Source organism: Sapajus apella, unplaced genomic scaffold (assembly GCF_009761245.1).
Source record: "Sapajus apella isolate SASKATOON/1434 unplaced genomic scaffold, GSC_monkey_1.0 scaffold22, whole genome shotgun sequence".
NCBI lineage: Eukaryota > Metazoa > Chordata > Mammalia > Primates > Cebidae > Sapajus > Sapajus apella.
Genome location: NW_022436962.1, coordinates 22,182,473 through 22,200,829, shown reverse-complemented (window position 1 = coordinate 22,200,829; position 18,357 = coordinate 22,182,473). Strand labels below are relative to the sequence as shown.

Below are 18,357 nucleotides of genomic sequence, written 5' to 3'. Positions count from 1 at the left end.
CATTTACATTCATTTATTTTATCCTTACAGTAAACACAAGGTTTCTAGGTCAGCAGCAGACTGATGAGCTGTGTCTAAGTGCCAGTTCTACATGTCCATTTCTTCTTCAGAGCATCATGATGAAATTACAAATCTTGGAGCTCATATAGGAGCAGCTGCACAGCTGTCTTTTCTTCCCTCCTGAGAGAAGGAATAAAACCTTTGCTTTCTAATGGGAGCAAATCTTCTCTAAGGAGAGAAGGGAAGGTAGTAGAGCTAATATAAGAGACCAGCCTTGCCTGACTGCAGACTCCATGATCGTTACATTCTACCATGCTGTGTCTGAGTAACTGCTCTGTATAACCCCATACAACCCACTTAGCTTATTTGAGCCTTCATTTTCTCATCTGCAAAATGAAAATAAATAAAAATCATAAACTGTCTGCTTTTTGTTAGGCTGCTTACAAATTAGGTGATGTACTTGTAAATTTTTGCAAAGCAAGATGCTACACATATCCCAGTTGATTTTATTATTGTACAAAGCTGGTAAAATATTGTTATGGTTTTAACATTTTGGAACCTAAGTCGTTTCTAATTTTTTACCATTATATTCAGTGCTCCTATGAGCATCTTAGTTCATATTGCTTTTTCCTCCTCCTATTTAATTATTTCCTTATATGTGAACAAACTGAGATCCAGATAAAGTAAGTGATTGTCTAGGATCCCACCATAGGTGGGAGTTTCCACATTATTTAAAACTATATCCTAACTGTGGGATAAGACGTTGTTCAGTATAGGAGTGGAGCCTGGGAAAGGCTCCTTGAAAAATTGATCTGTGAGCTGATAGCCTTGTTCTCAAACCCTAACAACTAAGTAAATGAGTAAGTTAAACTGTGTTTCAAAACTGGGGTGGGTAAGTATTATTTAGAATCATATTGGAGTAGAGGAGGAAGGAAATTCCTGAGGGAAATACCTTTGAACCAGTGGAATGGAGATGGTGATCTTTGTCTTGTAGCCCTAATATCCTTGGCTGTGGAGAAAAAAATTAATTCCTAAGTGATGCAGTTGAATGGATTGACCAGCAAGCCCCAAGGGAGGTGGGTGTGGAACATGCAAGGAAGTACTTTTCATAAATTAAAACAGAATATTTCATCACATGGTGGTTCTATTAAGCCCACTACATAATTTGTTTCAGCTCACTTTTCTGGCACTCAATTGGTACTTCCTCCCCATCTCTAGGGGTTAGAAAGGATTAACATTTCCAAAAATCACATGGACTCTCTTTAGAGTCATCCCAAGAACCTAGTGAAAAAAGAAGAATCTGAAGGACTCTCTTGTTGGTTTTAAAAGATGATGAAACCCAAAGAATTTCACAGTGCTTAACTTACCTTCAGCTGTGGTCTGAAATTAGGAACCTTGGACATAGTATTTTAAGGAAGGACTTTTTTTGTTTTTGAGATTGTTACTTTTCTTTTTCTTTTTTTTAAATTATACTTTTGTTCTGGGGTACATGTGCAGATCTTGCAGGATTGTTACACAGCTATACACATGCCATGATGGTTTGCTGCCTCCATCCCCCAATACTTTAGGTATTTCTCCCAATGTTATCCCTCCCCAGTCTCCCCAACTTCTGCTATGCCTCCACCTAGCTGCCCACCCCTCAACAGACCCCAGTGGGTGATGTTCCCCTCCCTGTGTCTATGTGTTCTCACTGTTCAACACCCATCTATGAGTGTTGAAGAGATCAACAATATAGATAGACTGCTAGCCAGACTAATAAAAAAGAAAAGAGAGAAGAATTAAATAGATGCAATAAAAAATGATAAAGGGGATTCACCACCAATTCCACAGACATACAAACTACCATCAGAGATTACTACAAACAACTCTGTACACATAAACCAATAAATCTAGAAGAAATGGATAAATTCCTGGACACTTACACCCTTCCAAGACTAAACCAGGAAGAAGTTGAATCCCTGAATAGACCATTAACAAGGTCTGAAGTTGAGGCAACAATTAATAGCCTACTAACCAAAAAAAGTCCACTTCCAGATGAGTTCACAGCTGAAGTCTACCAGACGTACAAAGAGGAGCTGGTACCAATCCTTCTGAAACTATTCCAAACAATACGAAAAGAGAGAATCCTCCGTAACTCATTTTATGAGACCAACATCATCCTGATACCAAAACCTGGCAGAGACAAAACTAAAAAAGAAAAATTCAGGTCAATATCCATGATGAACATTGATGCAAAAATCTTCAATAAAATACTATGAAACCAAATGCAACAGCACATCGAAAAGCTTATCTATCACGATCAAGCGGCTTTATCCCAAGGGTGCAAGCCTGGTTCAACATATGCAAACCTATAAATGTAATCCATCACATAAACAGAACCAAAGACAAAAAATACATGATTATCTCACTAGATGCAGAAAAAGCCTTCAATCAAAATTCAAAGCTCTTTATGCTCAAAACTCTCAATAAACTAGGTAACGATGGAATGTATCTCAAAATAGTAAAAGCTATTTACGACAAACCCATAGCCAATATCATACTGAATGAGCAAAAACTGGAAGCATTCCCTTTGAAATCTGGCACTAGACAAGGATGCCATCTCTCACCACTCCTATTCAATATAGTATTGGAAGTTCTAGCCAGAGCAATCAGGCAAGAAAAAGAAATAAAGGGTATTCAGTCAGGAAAGGAGGAAGTCAAATTGTCTCTATTTGCAGACAACATGATTGTATATTTAGAAGACCCCATTGTCTCAGCCCAAAATCTCGTTAAACTGATAAGCAACTTCAGCAAAGTCTCAGGATACAAAATCAATGTGCAAAAATCACAAGCATTCCTATATACCAATAACAGACAGAGAGCCAAATCATGAGCAAACTCCCATTCACAATTGCCACAAAGAGAATAAAATACCTAGGAATACACTAACAAAGGACGCGAAGGACCTCTTCAAGGAGAACTACAAACCGCTGCTCAAGGAAATAAGAGGGAACACAAACAGATGGAAAAACATTCAATGCTCATGGTTAGGAAGCATCAATATTGTGAAAATAGCCATACTGCCCAAAGTAATTTATAGATTCAGTGCTATCCCCATCAAGCTACCATTGACCTTCTTCACAGAACTGGAAAAAACCACCTTAAACTTCATATGGAACCAAAAGAGAGCCCGCATACCCAAGTCAATTCTTAGCAAAAAGAACAAAGCTGGAGGCATCACACTACCTGACTTCAAGCTATGCTACAAGGCTACAGTAATCAAAACAGCATGGTCCTAGTACCAAAACAGGGATATAGACCAATGGAACAGAACAGAGGCCTCAGAAGTAATGCCACACATCTACAACCATCCGATCTTTGACAAACCTGACAAAAGCAAGCAATGGGGAAAGGATTCCCTGTTTAATAAATGGTGTTGGGAAAACTGGCTAGCCATGTGCAGAAAGCCAAAACTGGACTCCTTCCTTAACATCTTCTACAAAAATTAACTCCAGATGGATTAAAGATTTAAACATAAGACCTAACACCATAAAAACCCTAGAAGAAAACCTAGGCAATACCATTCAGGACATAGGCATAGGCAAAGGCAAGGACTTCATGACTAAGGAATGACTCCTTTTATTGTTTGTGGAGATAGATTTTGCAGGAGCAGTGGCAGTGGGCAATGAAGAGTGCTTGATGGCATACTGTCCACCTTCTGTATGTAAAAACCCCTAGATCGCAGGTCAGATTTCTTGAATGTGTGGTGTGAAGGTGTGTGTGTGCTTTAGGCTTTTATTATTTTAAACTTCTACTTAATTATAATGTCACATATTATTCTTCAAGCTTCATATTGCAGCTAATTTTAAAAATAAGAACCTTATAGGTCTGATTCTGTCAAAATAATGTTTAACAGATGGTTGCATACACAGTAGGGGTGATGGTAATAAAATCTAAATTTCTCACCATGGCATACAAGACTTTTGGTGATCTGGACCCAGCTTATGTCTTTGATCTAATCTCTTGTCACCTCCCTTATTCCCTGTTTCTGACTTCCACTGGCCCCTGTGCTGTCCCTCTGCTCTTCCCACCTTAGGGTTGTGAAACTCTCCTCCATGACTTTTACTTGCTAACTGAGAAGGTCATTGTCCAAGAGGGTCCTCTTTAAAGAACCTTCCCTGACCATCTTATATCAACTTGAACCAACCAATTCTAGTCATTCTCTATCCCGTTACCCTGCCTTACTTTGTTTCTAATACTGAACATTCTGTGACCTTATTTTATGTATCTGTTTATGTGTTTATTGTTTATCTCTTCCATCAGAAGGCAGGCTCCGTAAGTGAAGGTCCCTGTCTGTTTTACTTGCTGCTGTACCTACAGTGCCTAGAACAGTGCCTGGAACACCTTAGATATTCAACAAATATTTGTTAAAGAAATGAATCAGAGAAGGAAAATGATATGAGGAGAGACTGAAGGAGAAACATATCAGAGCTATTTTCAGTGAGTTGGCCCTTGTGCAATGCCAAGGTTAAGAGCATCAAACCCCCTGAGCAGTCAAACATCTATGTATAACTTTTGACTCCCCCAGAACTTAACTTCTAATAGCCTACTATTGACTGGAAGCCTTAAAATAACATAGACAGTCAATTAACACATATTTTGTATGTTACATGTATTATATACTATATTCTTACAATAAAGCAAGCTAGAGAAAAGAAAATATTAAGAATATAATGAAGAACAGAAAATATATTTCCCATTTGTTAAATGGAAGTGGATCATCCTAAAGATTTTCATCTTCATCATCTTTGCATTGAATAGACTGAGGAAAAGGAAGAAGAGGGGTTGGTTTTGCTGTCTCAGGAGTGGCAGAGGTGGCAGAAAATCCGCACAAAAGTGGACACAGGCAACTCAAACTCAAGTTGTTCAAGGGTCAACTGTAATGACCACTTTACTTTATTGCACCGATGAAAATAATTCTAGGTAGCCTAATTGGTGAGTTTCATTTCCTTTTGATTGCTAAGATACTTGAATTATTAAATAATTCCATACTTGCTTTTATTTGCACTATTAGATTGAACCAGCCTAGATTGAGGTGTGTTTTATTTACCCTAAGAGCACTAGCTTGCTTTATTTGTAAGTGTTGGTTTATTTATTTTACTGTTTTACTTTTTATTTGATTTTATGATTCTAAATAAACTCCTTCATTTTGCGTTGATCCTCCAAATTAGAGTGAATCACAAGAAACAAAACCATTGTAAGTGTTTTAGACAGAGGGTGATTTAATACAGAGAATTATGTACCTATAGAGTTAGTGGAAGGACTGAAGGAGTTAGGATCAAGGTCCCAGCATAGGACTATTCATGGTTGTGGCCAAGGCATCAGCAGGCTGCTGCTGTGCTGCTGTGGTCCCTGCTGCTACCTCCTGACATTCACGAGGCTGGTTATTTGACACTGCAACCCTGCAAGCGACCAGCTGCTGTGGTTTGGATATGGTTCATCCCCACCAAAATGCATGTTGAAATTTGATTCTCAATGTGATGTTGGAGGTGGGGCCTAGTGGGAGGTATTTGGGTCATAGAGGCGGATCCCTCATGAATAGATTAATGCCCTCCCACAGGGTCAGGGGTGAGTCAGTAAATTAGTTCTTAGGACGTGTTGTTCAAAAGAGTCTGGCTTCCTTGGTTTCTTTCTTTTGCTTCCTCTTTCGCCATGTGAGCTCTTTGCACACGCCAGCTTCCCTTCCATTTTCCACCGTGAGTAGAAAAGCAGCATGAGGTTCTAACCAGAGTCAGCTGCCCAATCTTGGACTCTTCAGCCACCAGAATCATAAGCCAAATAAAGTTCTTTAATTTGTAAATGACACAGACTCAGATATTCCGCTACAGCAATACAAAACAGACTAAGACAATAGCAAAATGGCCTCTCAGTAGTTACATATTTATGGCATGGTTTGCCAGAAGGGACATCTGCATGAAAATAGCCTCCTCTGCTTATCTCTAAATCTCAGGCAAATACATCGGACTGGTAGAATCTTATTTGTATTCACAACCCTAGTAGCTAAGAAGTGTGGGAAATGTAGACTTCAGCTTGTCTCACTCTGCAGAACAAGGAGGAAGGAGGGTAAAAAGGGGTTGAACAAAGAAACCCACAGTACCTGCCATACTTCTCTGACTTCTAAATGTCATCTGCCTTTCTCTTACTTAATCTGCACTAGTCCATCTCTAAGGCCCTGTCTGCCATCAGACTCTTGCCCTGTTGCTGTCCGATTTCTTACAGTTATATTAGCAAAGGCGATTTTTTCTTCCCCATGAAGGAATAACATGTTTCCTGACACATGAACAGAAAATTCAGGCATTTGGAAAGGTGCAGTAATCTCAGATTATCACCAGAATAGTAGAAAACAGACTCAAAATGTAATCATTCGTAAATACAGTTGATCATGTTGGCTTTATTAAAAGCTAAAAACAGCTACATTTTCGGCTTAGAGTGACTGCAGAGACATAAAGAATTCTGTAGACGCCTTCTACTTAGGAGGAGAGCTGAAGGTAGATTTTTTTCTCAGAGCAAGAAATTTGCTGTTCTGATATGGACATGTGGGATATGTTATAGTGCACAGTGCCCTGTCCTCTGAAAAAAATGCTGATTCTGCAACTGAGTGTGGCCTGAAAAGCTTGTCCATGTGGAAGACACAAGCCCAGTTCTTAACCACTTTTCCCTTTGCACAGCCTTATTCTCCAGGAGGCCACAAGTACAGCATGTTAATTCAAACTTTTCAAAACCATGAAACCACTGAATATCTCAATATCCGTGTGTGGACTCTCATTTGCCTACTCTGTGTTAACAGAGAAACATTTGGTTTTAAACAAGACTTTATTTAAGGGGAAAAAGTGTATAGGATTACATTTGAAAATGTAATTACTGAAAAGATAAACCATATGTTGTAGTCTTTGTTTTACCTCCTTTTCTCTGAGGCCTGCTCTCAAGAGTTCATTTGGAGGTGTATGGAAATTCTAATACTATAACCAAGCTGGGTAAGCTGAGTGTACTTACTCACCAGTCATATGTGTTTACATCTTGATGTAGTTACTGCCAAAGTATCTTATAGTCCAGTGATATACTTTTACTTAAAAAGAGCACAAAATATCGACTCAGAGATGCTGAGCTTGGGGCTCCACACCTGCCTCCCTCCTCTTCCCACCGCCACCTTCCTCAAAGACCAAATAAAAGGGAGGTTTTCATCAAGATAAAGAGATTTGGGGCTGGAGGAGAGGGGGAAGAATAGGTAAAGAATAAAAATTGTGTTTTCTTGTTCCTTTGACTTCAGGTTGAGTAGGTTGTATCTGTGCCACGCTAGGACTAGACAAAATGTGAACTAGGAGCAGAATATTAACAGCCAGATGTGTGCTCACAGATGTCAAAATCCATTATGGGCCCCCACTCAAAATCTTTTACAAATGCTACTTCTGACTTTTAGTAAGCAGAATTAATAACCTTCTTCCAAAAGAGGGGAGAAAAGGTGGGGAACTAACCATGGTAGTAATTTATGCCTGTTGTAAATTTACCTGTCAATTTGTTTATGTACAACTTGGGTTCTTTTTGATAGATAAAGGTAATAGCCCAAAATGTTTGAAGTTGATAAGGGCTACTATTCTGCCACAACCTTGTTACAAAGTTATAATGAACGCAAGCTTTTGGTAAATTTCATTGTTAGTGTAGACATTTTTAAACAAACCTTTATGAGCAGGCAAGCACAGTACAGTCTGTTCTGTAAGCCCAATGTGGTCCCAGTTCTCTATTTTTTTAGTTGCTCCAAGCAACATTCTTCAAGAAAAGTTAGCCTATGGAAAAGGAGACAGCATTCTAGAGGCAGACTTCTATTATCTGTTTAGCAACAACAGGTAACAGAAATTTAGTGATAATTGAGAAATCCTTCTAAACCAGTGGTTGAATATAGGACTATAGTAAAGAAAAATTGTGAAAGACTTATAAATGGACCAAAAGATTAGTAGGTATTTTCAGTAGAAAAATATGCATTGTCGTCAACCCCCAGCTGGTAGTGTCTGTGGACTGATAGGAACCGGGCCGCACAGCAGGAGGCGAGCAGCAGGCGAGCAAGCATGACCAGTTGAGCTCAGCCTCCTGTCATTAGATTCTCATAGGAGCCCAGACTCTATTGTGAACTGTGCACGTGAGCGATCTAGGTTGCATGCTCCTTATGAGAATCTAATGCCTGATGATCTGAGGTGAACAGTTTTATCCTAAAACTATCCCCCATGTCCCCCATCCTGTGGACTAATTGGCATCCACAAAACTGGCCCCTGGTCCCAAAAGTGCTGGGAACCACTGGTTTAAAGAACACCTTTCTGATTATTCGATTCTATGTAGTGTCTGCTTTTCATTGTCTGAGCTATTTTACAATTCTGTAGATTTAAGTTAACTTGTAGAAAACTGGCGGTAGGGCAGATAATTCTTATCTATACACTTGCAAATAAATTCTGTCTGGTGGAGGTTCAGTTGACTTCCCCTCCCTACAGTGGAAGAAACCAGTTTTGTACCTGTTTAAGAAATTCATTTCAGCATTACTCATGGGCTTATGTTTGTTTGGTCTTAGAGGTCTTCTCTGAATAAGCTGTTATTTCTTCTCTGGTTTCCTCATTAGTTAATGAGACAAATAAAATCTTTCATACATACATGTTCTTTTTATATTATAAAGAGTCATAATTTTACTGATTTAAAAAAATTTATTCTCACCACCAAACCTAAGGGCTAATTTGGACCTGGCCAGATTTTTATAGGCTGTTCACCAAAGAGTGAGGAGTGAATCCAAAATATTTCATCCAGTTTCCAATCTACATATCTTAAATATCTTTAATTTTATAAAATATTTTATTCAATCTATATACCTTGAATATATTTAAATTTCACTGATAAACTCCGAATTTTAACATTTGTCATTCTAAATACTGATTGGAGATCCTAGCTTATTATGTTCCATATCAAAGCTTCAGGGGTTGATCTAGATATGACGAATAGAAGTGCTTGTATTTCTAATGTGGGCTTCCTAATAAAATTATAGTTGCTTTCCCTGGAGTGCAGATTTTCAGTCAGAGGAAGTGACTGACTCTCGTTAGAGCTAAAGCTTAATTTTTTTTTTTAGATGGAGTCTCACTCAGTCACCTAGGCTCTGTCTCCTAGGCTAGTGGCGTGATCTTGGCTCACTGCAACCTCCGCCTTCTGGGTTCAAGCAATTCTCCTGCCTAAGCCTCTGGAATAGCTGGGATTACAGGCAAGCACCACAATGCCTGGCTAATTTCTGTATTTTTAGTAGAGACGGGGTTTCACCATGTTGGTCAGGCTGGTCTCGAACTCCTGGACTCAGGTGACCCACTTGCCTTTGCCTCCCAAATACGTGGGATTACAGGCATAAGCCACTGGACCCGATCTCAAACTTTAATTAAATGGCATATTTATAGTACTATAAGACCTATGGTGGTGTATTTTAATATAAATTACAAACATCATAACATTGCCTTTTAGAGAAATTAAGACAAATCTTCATAGTTGAAAATCTCGCATTCTAACAGTACATTAGTTCATGTAATCTTTAAACACAAAGTAATTTGGTATTCATATTGCTAGAAAATGAAAAGTTGATAAAATCTCAGTTGAGTTCAAGTGAATTCTAACTTGAGTATTATAAAGCTATTCACAGAAATCTGCAGAAAGAATTTGAATATTCAACCTCAATATAATGTGTTTTTGGAAAAGGGAGAGGAAAGATTTATAGAAAGTGGATAGTAATTTACATATAATAATAGTGCTTTACATTTATATGCCACTGATAACTATTTTAAAGTGAACTTGTGACGCAATAGCAGTGAGCCCCCAAAATCCAACAGCATTTCAAGCCCATTGGGCTAAGATTGATCCTAAGAAGAAGCAATTTTTTCTTCAGTGTGAAGGGAGGTGAGGAAGACATATTTAAAGAAAGATTCTTTGTGTTATGGTGGGAACTGAGAAAATGTTTTCTTCTCATCTAATGCTACAGAGAAACCCACGTGAATATAAGGAGAGTTAGTTACCTACTTAAAGCCATAGGATGGAGTTCATCTGAATCTGAGAGGGACCTCACTTATAGTTTTGACAAAATTCCATTTTTATTGCATGGAATTGTGCAATAAAAATCAGGAACAGGCTTACCAGTTAGAGACACAGTAAATGTTCTGTTGCAAATCTGGGGGCAGTTGAAGCCAAAGTCCCATATAAGATGGAAACCTTTAACAGTTGCAGAGAAATTGAGGACTGACCACTTTATGAGCGATACAATCAGAGCAGCTTGATTCAGTGAGAATTGTAGCTATAAGCAGTCTGGATTAGAGACAGTATTGAGACAACAGAAAAGGGAAATGGGGCAAAATATTTCTCTCAACAGTTTGGCTAAGGGGCTCATTAACACTCTAGATAAGGGGTTTGATTAATTTCCATCAGAACTGCATTCTTAAATCTGCAAGCAATATGTAATTTGCTGTACACTTTTATGCTTGGGATGTTATAAACTCATGCTATTTCAGGATGTTTTAGTGCATATAAAATTTCAAAAAAGTAACAAAGTTAAAGAAATAAAATGTAACTTAAAAACTTTTAGGTTATGTTAAGAAGTATTTGAATCAGGAGAACCTAGTCTTTTAGTTTCTATCTTCATAGATCTATGAAGGTTCTTTTGTAAAAGATGGTAGAACAAGGGAGTTTCATTGGATCAGTCAGCTCTTATTTCCACCATGTGGCTTTTCACCTCTGTTATTTTGCCATGCTCTCCCTTTTGTCTAGAATCACCTTTTCCACTCCAACATCAGCACTCCCCTGTCTCCTGCCCCCAAACACCAGGATAACTTATCCTCTCAAACAGCTTACATTGAATTTTTGCTAAAAACCTCACTATCCCACACCTGTGTGCTATTCTGTGCATGACCCTATGATTGCATTCTTGCATTTTACTTAAATTATATTTCCAACTCGGTATTCCCAAGCTGTGAACCCTCTGGGGTCAGAAGCTATGTCTTATCCATCGTTGTATCCTTAGCACCTTGCACTGCTTGTCCAGCACACAGTCTTCCAACACTGAGTGGAAGATTGAAGGGGTGAGTGAACTGTAATTTATGGCTCATTGAATTCAATCATCTTCATTTTGCAAAATAGAAAATGAAGGCCCACTCTTCTTTCTTGGCAATGTGCCAGATTGGAGAATGTTCTATAAAACACTTAAAAATGGCATATAAAACATCATCAACATTATCTCCCATGCACAGAGTAAGTCATAATTACCAGGAACTCAGTTAAGTTGGAAAATGAAAACCATGTGGTGAAGGGACATGGAGGCCGCTGCTGCTGCTGCCCGGGTTTGCTGAAGATTTCTTAACCTAATGATGGTTTTGGACAGTTCTTCAGGTGGGCACGGAATTCAGTGCAAGGCCTTGGGTCAGGGCAAGGAGGAAAGTTGGGCTGTTTGATGGGTGTTTTGCTTTTGTGAAAGTGAGAACTAGGGAAAAAAATTCTCACACAAAAGAGATGATAAGGAAACTGTCTTTTTCTGCCTGGACTCTGGTAGAAAAACATCTCTAAGAATTTATAATATAGATATTCCCTTGCAGGGGTTTAGAGCCAATTTTATGTGACCTCCCTGGTTTCAAAAACCCCAACCTCAGGTGGCCTATTAACATCCTGGGGTGCCTGGCTGAGGCAATGTAAATTTCCACTGCAGGGGCAGATTTCAACCCTGATGCACAGGCTTGTCACAGAGATACATGGGCTGAATGAACACTAACACACTAATCAAATTTTATCTAACACACAGGGAAACAAATGTCCACAAGGCAGAATCATTGGATAAAGGACATAAAATTAATATACTTCAAATGTTTAAAGAAAAATGAGCCTCACTTTGTTTAAATAGAACTCAGCAAATTTGTGGCAAAAATCTAAACTGTATTCCATCCAGGGCCAGCTACATAATTTACAGGGTCCTGTGCAGAATAAGAATGCAGGGTTCCTTGTGAAAAAATCAGGGAAAAAATGTTATAAAACGTGCTAAAAGAGAAAAAGCTTTTTCTTTAAAAAAGATTTTATTATTTGTAAACCATAACAGGAATAATAGTAAAGTATGAGTAACAATACAAACTTACAAACTGCAATAATATTTTGGTATCATAATTTAAAATAAATAATAATTAGTAATATAACAACTAACTATGTAATTTTTCTGACTCAATTTTCCGCAAATTCATTTATTAGGCCATCAAAATTTATACTTTTACCAATTTAATTTTCAATTAATATAATTGAAAGCAATGTCAGTCCTCTTCGCAAATGCAAAGTTGCAAATACTTCTTGAGATGAATTCCTGATAAATTATTTTGAAATATGCATTTTAGCACATCAAGAGCTAATGATTCTTTTTTTTTTTTTTTTTTTTTAATGGGATGGAGTCTCACTTTGTTGCCCAGGATGGAGTACAGTGGCATGATCTCGGCTTACCACAGCCTCCACCTCTTGGGTTCAAGTGATTCTTCTGTCTCAGCCTGCAAAGTAGCTGGGATTACAGGGATCTGGCATCACACTAGGCTAATTTTGTATTTTTAGTAGAGATGGGATTTCACAGTGTTGGTCAGGCTGATTTCAAACTCCTGACCTCAAGTAATCTGCCTGCCTTGGCCTCCCAAAGTGCTGGGATTATAGGCGTGAACCACAATGCCTGGCCAAGAGCTAATGATTCTTGCAGAAAAACTTTTCTAAAAAGATTTAACTCTATTCAAATTGGTTTATCATAAGTCTGAATTTAATTTTACATGTAAATATATACAACAGCATTTTATTTTATTGTTTTCTCTAACATTTCTCTAAAAATATTGTTTTATCTAATATTTCCTATAATTTATGGCAGTCATACAAGAAACCAAAGATGGCTTCATAATTTGTATACAATTCAGAACAACTGTTTATGCATTCTATCACTATATATCCCTTGGCAGAAAAATTAGTCTTAAAATTGTCTTCCTTGTTAATAATTGGTTCATCCAAAGCTTCATATAAGAATACTATTTTTTTCTTTTGAATGTGATGACTTTGAACTGTTTCTGTTTCTGAGTCTGTGGATATTTGCTCTGCAATGTTGCAGAAGTTTTTAAAACCAGATAGTTTTAATAACTCTCTGATATGCTTTAGTGCAATGTCCATGAGCACAGTTTATTTTGTAATAATTTATTGACAAAGTTTATGGCCTGAGTACAGGGAGTTTCTGTCCTAGTACTCAGACCAGAGAGTTAATTTTGGTACAGATGCTATAAGGACAGTCTTTGGGGGTAGAAGGGCGAGCCGTGATCTTGGTGCTGCCGCCATGCAGAGCACATAGTCTCTCCCTGAGCCATGGCAGCTGCTGCCACTGTTGATGTTTGTGCCCATTGCTCAGGATTCCAGAAGACCCAAGCCTGCACACAGCGTGTTCACATCTGTCATGTCTGCTCTGATCATGTTTCATTGTCTCATCAGACTTCACCTACCAAACACAAGTTCAAAGGTAAAATTACTAAGAATTTCAAGTCAGTGACAACTAAGCATTAAGCTGTGGCCCTTCAGTTGAGCAAACCCTGTGAACTGCAAACGGTCTCACCATCAGCAGAGAGCTACACTGATTATACAGTTTTATTTTGTTCCCCCAACTACTTTAAAAGTAGATACTGCAAATTTATTCTCCCCCGAGAAATACTGGGAAAATTGATGTATAGAATAATTAATGTATTGGCCTCAATTCAAACAAGGTAGTAATAAAGTTTAAGTGTAGAACCTAGACCATCCATTTGATTTTAAGCTTGAGGTTGTTTTAGATGTTTACTTTTTCATAGTCATGTCAAAAGTGCACAGATTTTCTTTATCTAAAATTTTTGGTGTTTACCAATGTTTCCCTTAGTTTACTGCTGATTCTATCCAGGAGAGCTAGGACTTCAACTCAACTCTAAGCACAGCCTTAAAAAATCCTGCTTATATTTGATGACACTTATATTTGATGAAACTCAAGAAAATTTATTATACTCCATGATGAACTGCTTTATATAGAAAGTCCATAGTATTTTTAAAGTCTTTCTATAATGAATGTGCGCAACTGTGTGGTTATGGGTGTGGATATACCACCCTGTGAGTATGTAATCTCTCACTCACACTAGATAACACTTTTTGATATGTTAGTGGTAAAGAATGTATATTTCACATGGTCTTTATATGCATATGGAAAAATCCAGTATGTGGGCTGATAAATATTTACAACATATTCATAAAGTTGGTCTACAACCAGTTTCTATGAAGAATTGTGTAATCCTTACATTGGATCACTCCCCAATCTTTGCTATTTCCATCACTACCTGAAACTAACTGAATCTGGGGTTGAGACAAGAAACACATTTATAGGGGAAATTTTGAATTTTTATTCTTCATGATTTGAAAGAAAGGTACATTGGAAATGGCTTTTGAAAAGCTGGATGATTGAAATGATACTCTAACAGCACTATTGGAGGCTTTGCAAATAGCTAAGTAAAGCCAGTTGGAAAGAAGGGTAAACTAAACTCATTCTTTCCAATGTCTCGTCTATCAGGAAAGAAAACATGAGGGCTACGTCTTCACTTTCAATATGATAGGATAAACACAGAAATGGAACAGCATTCATTTTGTTTAATATTCCATGAAGGTATGTGAGCAGGGTGATATTTTATTGTCTGGGAATATAACAGATGTCTATGTCATTTCCCAGTAATGAAACATGTCAAGAAATTATCATTGCTTGGGAAAATGAAGTTTAAAAGAGCATGCTTTTGCTAATAAATCATAGAATGTAACATAATATGGTGTGACTATGTTAAGCAAATAATTATATCTACAAATGGAATCTGAGCCAGAAGGGAAACATACACTCTTTTGCTGTAGTTTGTACTCCACCCACACTTACACAAGCACACACACTCACACGCAATTCACACATACATACCATATCATGCTTAAAGATCAGGGATGTACTGCTTGATGGCCTAGAGAAACTAGACTAGTGGGAAACACTTGTTAAGATTTGGTTACCTTTGCCCTGTCATCCCTTCTCTAAGTCCCCATGTATATGCCATACTCCCACGATGAAATTTAGAGATATTTTTGTACTTGGTGTACTGAGCCTGCTTACTTATCCTTAAGCCAGAGAGTAGAATTTGGTGAAATTGACTATGCAACTGAATTGAATATCCAAAAACCCTAGTCATTTTCTATTCCCCAAATACCATAATACCAAATGTCCCATTTAGAATCTTCAGGCTTGGTATTTCTATGCTCATTTCAAAATTTGCAATTTCTCTGCTCTTCTCTCTGCTCATCAAATTTGAGGGGACGTAATCCATACAGTGCCCTTTATACAATAAGCACGCAACAAATGTGTACAAGGGAAATATACTAAAATGCCTTTCTGAAGTGCAGACCAATTATTTCTTTCTCTTCTCTTTACCCATTGGACAGACACTGGAGCAGATATTCAAAGAGGTGCCTGAATAGAATTAGTTATTCTTGTTGTGAAGATAAACTTCTGAGGCACCAGATAATGCTGATTTTTTTTCTTTCTTTCTTTTTTTTTTTTTTTTTTTTTTTTGGTCTTTTGAGGCTGGGTCAGCCTGCTTTATGTTCTGAGTGAGCTGTGTAGATGTGTGCCTATGAGCTGGGGGTGAGGTTGGAGGAATGGGTGACTATATTCAGCAGGCTTGACAGCATTTTCTAAATGTTACTACTGTTGGCAAAGTCTTATCTTAGATGAGGTGGTAAATTAGTAAACTGCCATGGAGAAGTATGATTTTGTAAAATTAGATGGGGTAAAAAGAAACACAATTAATTCCAGACCCTCAGGCAAGAGTGATGAAGTAACTGGAGTCTTTGTTCTTTTCAGACTATCAGATACACCATCTTTTCTTCTGAGTAATAGCAGGCACTCTCGGGCTGTCAGATGATATGCCAGGTATGCACTTGCAATGTCAACAAGGCCACCCCAGGGTTACATGTTGGTATCTTTAGGGAAAAAGAGTGAATCACTATCCAGCTGTCTGTTTTCTCCTGTTAACCCTAAGCACCAGTGTTACATCTTGTCACATTTTTAAAATGACCACAGAGTGGTTATCAGCTCTTTTTATAATTAACTTACACTCTAAATTAACCAATGAGATACATGTTGAAAGACCCAGAAAACCCCATCCATATGAAAATACAACTTAGGCCCATGCAATAATTCATATTTTAAAGAAATGCTGAAAACACTTTAGGTAGATGGTGACTGAAAAAAAGCTTCCTTTACTATTTGTGCACAGCCTCATGCTGAGAAGAGAAAAAATAAACATAGAAGAATAGGGTGCAGAGTTGTGCAAACTGATGGCCACACATACGAGCTTAACACTATGTGGGTACTTCCTAGTAGCTATTCTATGTACTGTGTGAGACTTGCCTTCCTTCTGCTATTGTATCTCAGTTTTCTTTGCATCTTCTGAGAAAGTAAGTTCCCAAGTCTTTCAACAATGGGTCTCTGGATTGCTGTTCTCTAAAGGCAGGACTCACTTCATGTAGGTATTATACATACAGGTTTTCATTCTTAACCCAAACAACTTAAAATTATTTGCTCATGCCTAGAATCCCAGCACTTTGAGAGGTTGAGGTGGTAGGATCTCTTGAGCATAGAGTTCAAGATCAGCCTGAGCAACACAGGGAGACCCTGTCTCTACAAAAAATTACAAAATTAGCTGAGTGTGATGGTGCATGTCTGCCACTCACTCGGGAGGCTGAAATGGCAGGGTTGCTTGAGCCTGGAAGGTTGAGGCTGCAGTGATCTGTGATGGGACCACTGCACTCCAGCTGGGGTGACATAGCAAAGCCTGATCTCATAAACACGCAATTCCCACCCCCCAAAACAAAAAAAGATTTAGAAAGAAGGCGTCTTAGAGATTAAATATAGGTCTCATACACCGCTAAAGTCCTTTTTCAGTGGTTTTCTGGAAAGTGTTTCTAGAGACACTTGTTAAGAAAAATAATCAGAAAAATGTGAGAAAACAGACTTACATTAATCATCACTAGATGAATTGCTTTGTCTTTAGGTAGAACCTTTCTGCTGAGAGGGAGGATTTACAACTACGCTCATCTGATTCAGAACATACATGGGATTCACTAGTATGACACCTCAACAAATGGTCACTTCACACATGTCAATAACACTCATTTCACAACTATTTATTGATGATCTATAATTTGCAAGTTGTAGTCTGAGCACTAGGGTATAGCAGCAGGCTCTTTTCATGGAAGATACATGAAATAAGTAAGTAAATAGTAGAGGCAGCTATTTTCATTTGAACTGTGACAGAAAACCTTTCTGAACAGGAGGCTTTGAATGAATTTCTGAAAGGAGTCAGTCAAGCGAAGACATGGGACATGGCATTCCAGGCAGGGGAACAGCCCACTTAAAGGCCCTGAGGCAGAAACAAGTTGGTGAGTTTAGAGAAGCAAACGAACGGTAGTTGGTAAAAGCGAGTAAGCAACAGAGACAGTTGACTGACATGAGGTTGGGTGGTAAGTCATGGACTAGATTACATCAGGCCTTGTAGGCACTGGTTAGAATTTCCGACGTGATTTTATTACAGTGGGAAGCCCTTGAAGGATTATAATCCAAGAGATTACTTGATTTTATATTTTAAATATATCAATCTTACTGTGAATAATATTCTGTGAATAAGAGATTATATGGGCAAGAGAGGAAGCAGGGAGACCAGCTGAGTATTGAAATGATACAGGATATAAATTATAGCAGTAATAATAGCAAACACTTAAACATGCTTATAATATGTCAAGTACTATTCCAAGGACTTTAAATATGGCAGCACACTGAGTCTTCATAACAACTCTACCATAATTTCATGTTACAGATGAGATAACTGAGGCACAAAAAGCTTGAATGGCTTGCCCATAACTGTTAAGTAGCAGAAATGCAATTTGAAGTGTCAGACAGTTTATGCTCTCAGCTGGCCCTCAATTATGGTAGAAGCAGTGGAGGTAGAGAAACATGGAAAGTGTCTTAGTGCTCTATTGCTGTTGTAACAAATTACCACAAACTTAGTGGGCTATAGCTTATGTCTTTATTATCTTCAAATTCTGTAGGCCAGATTTACTGGGATAAAATCAAAACCTAAGCAATCTTATGTTCCTTCTGGAGGCTCTAAGGGAGAATTCATTTCTTTGTGTTTTCTGGCTTCTAGAGGTCAGCCCCATTCCTTGACCTGCATCATTCCATGGCCCTGCATCACATAGCCTTTCTTCCTGTCTCCC

The 18,357-nt window shown here is 38.1% G+C and overlaps 1 long non-coding RNA gene across 1 annotated transcript; it reads left to right on the top strand.

Annotated features, from left to right (window-relative positions):
* Positions 1-12,708: 12,708 nt before the first annotated feature.
* On the top strand, positions 12,709-17,518 carry LOC116558952. The gene is made up of 4 exons (XR_004272248.1): positions 12,709-13,552; positions 14,621-14,713; positions 15,944-16,012; positions 17,136-17,518. It is a non-coding gene; the product is annotated as an uncharacterized LOC116558952 (long non-coding RNA).
* The last annotated feature ends 839 nt before the right edge of the window (positions 17,519-18,357 follow it).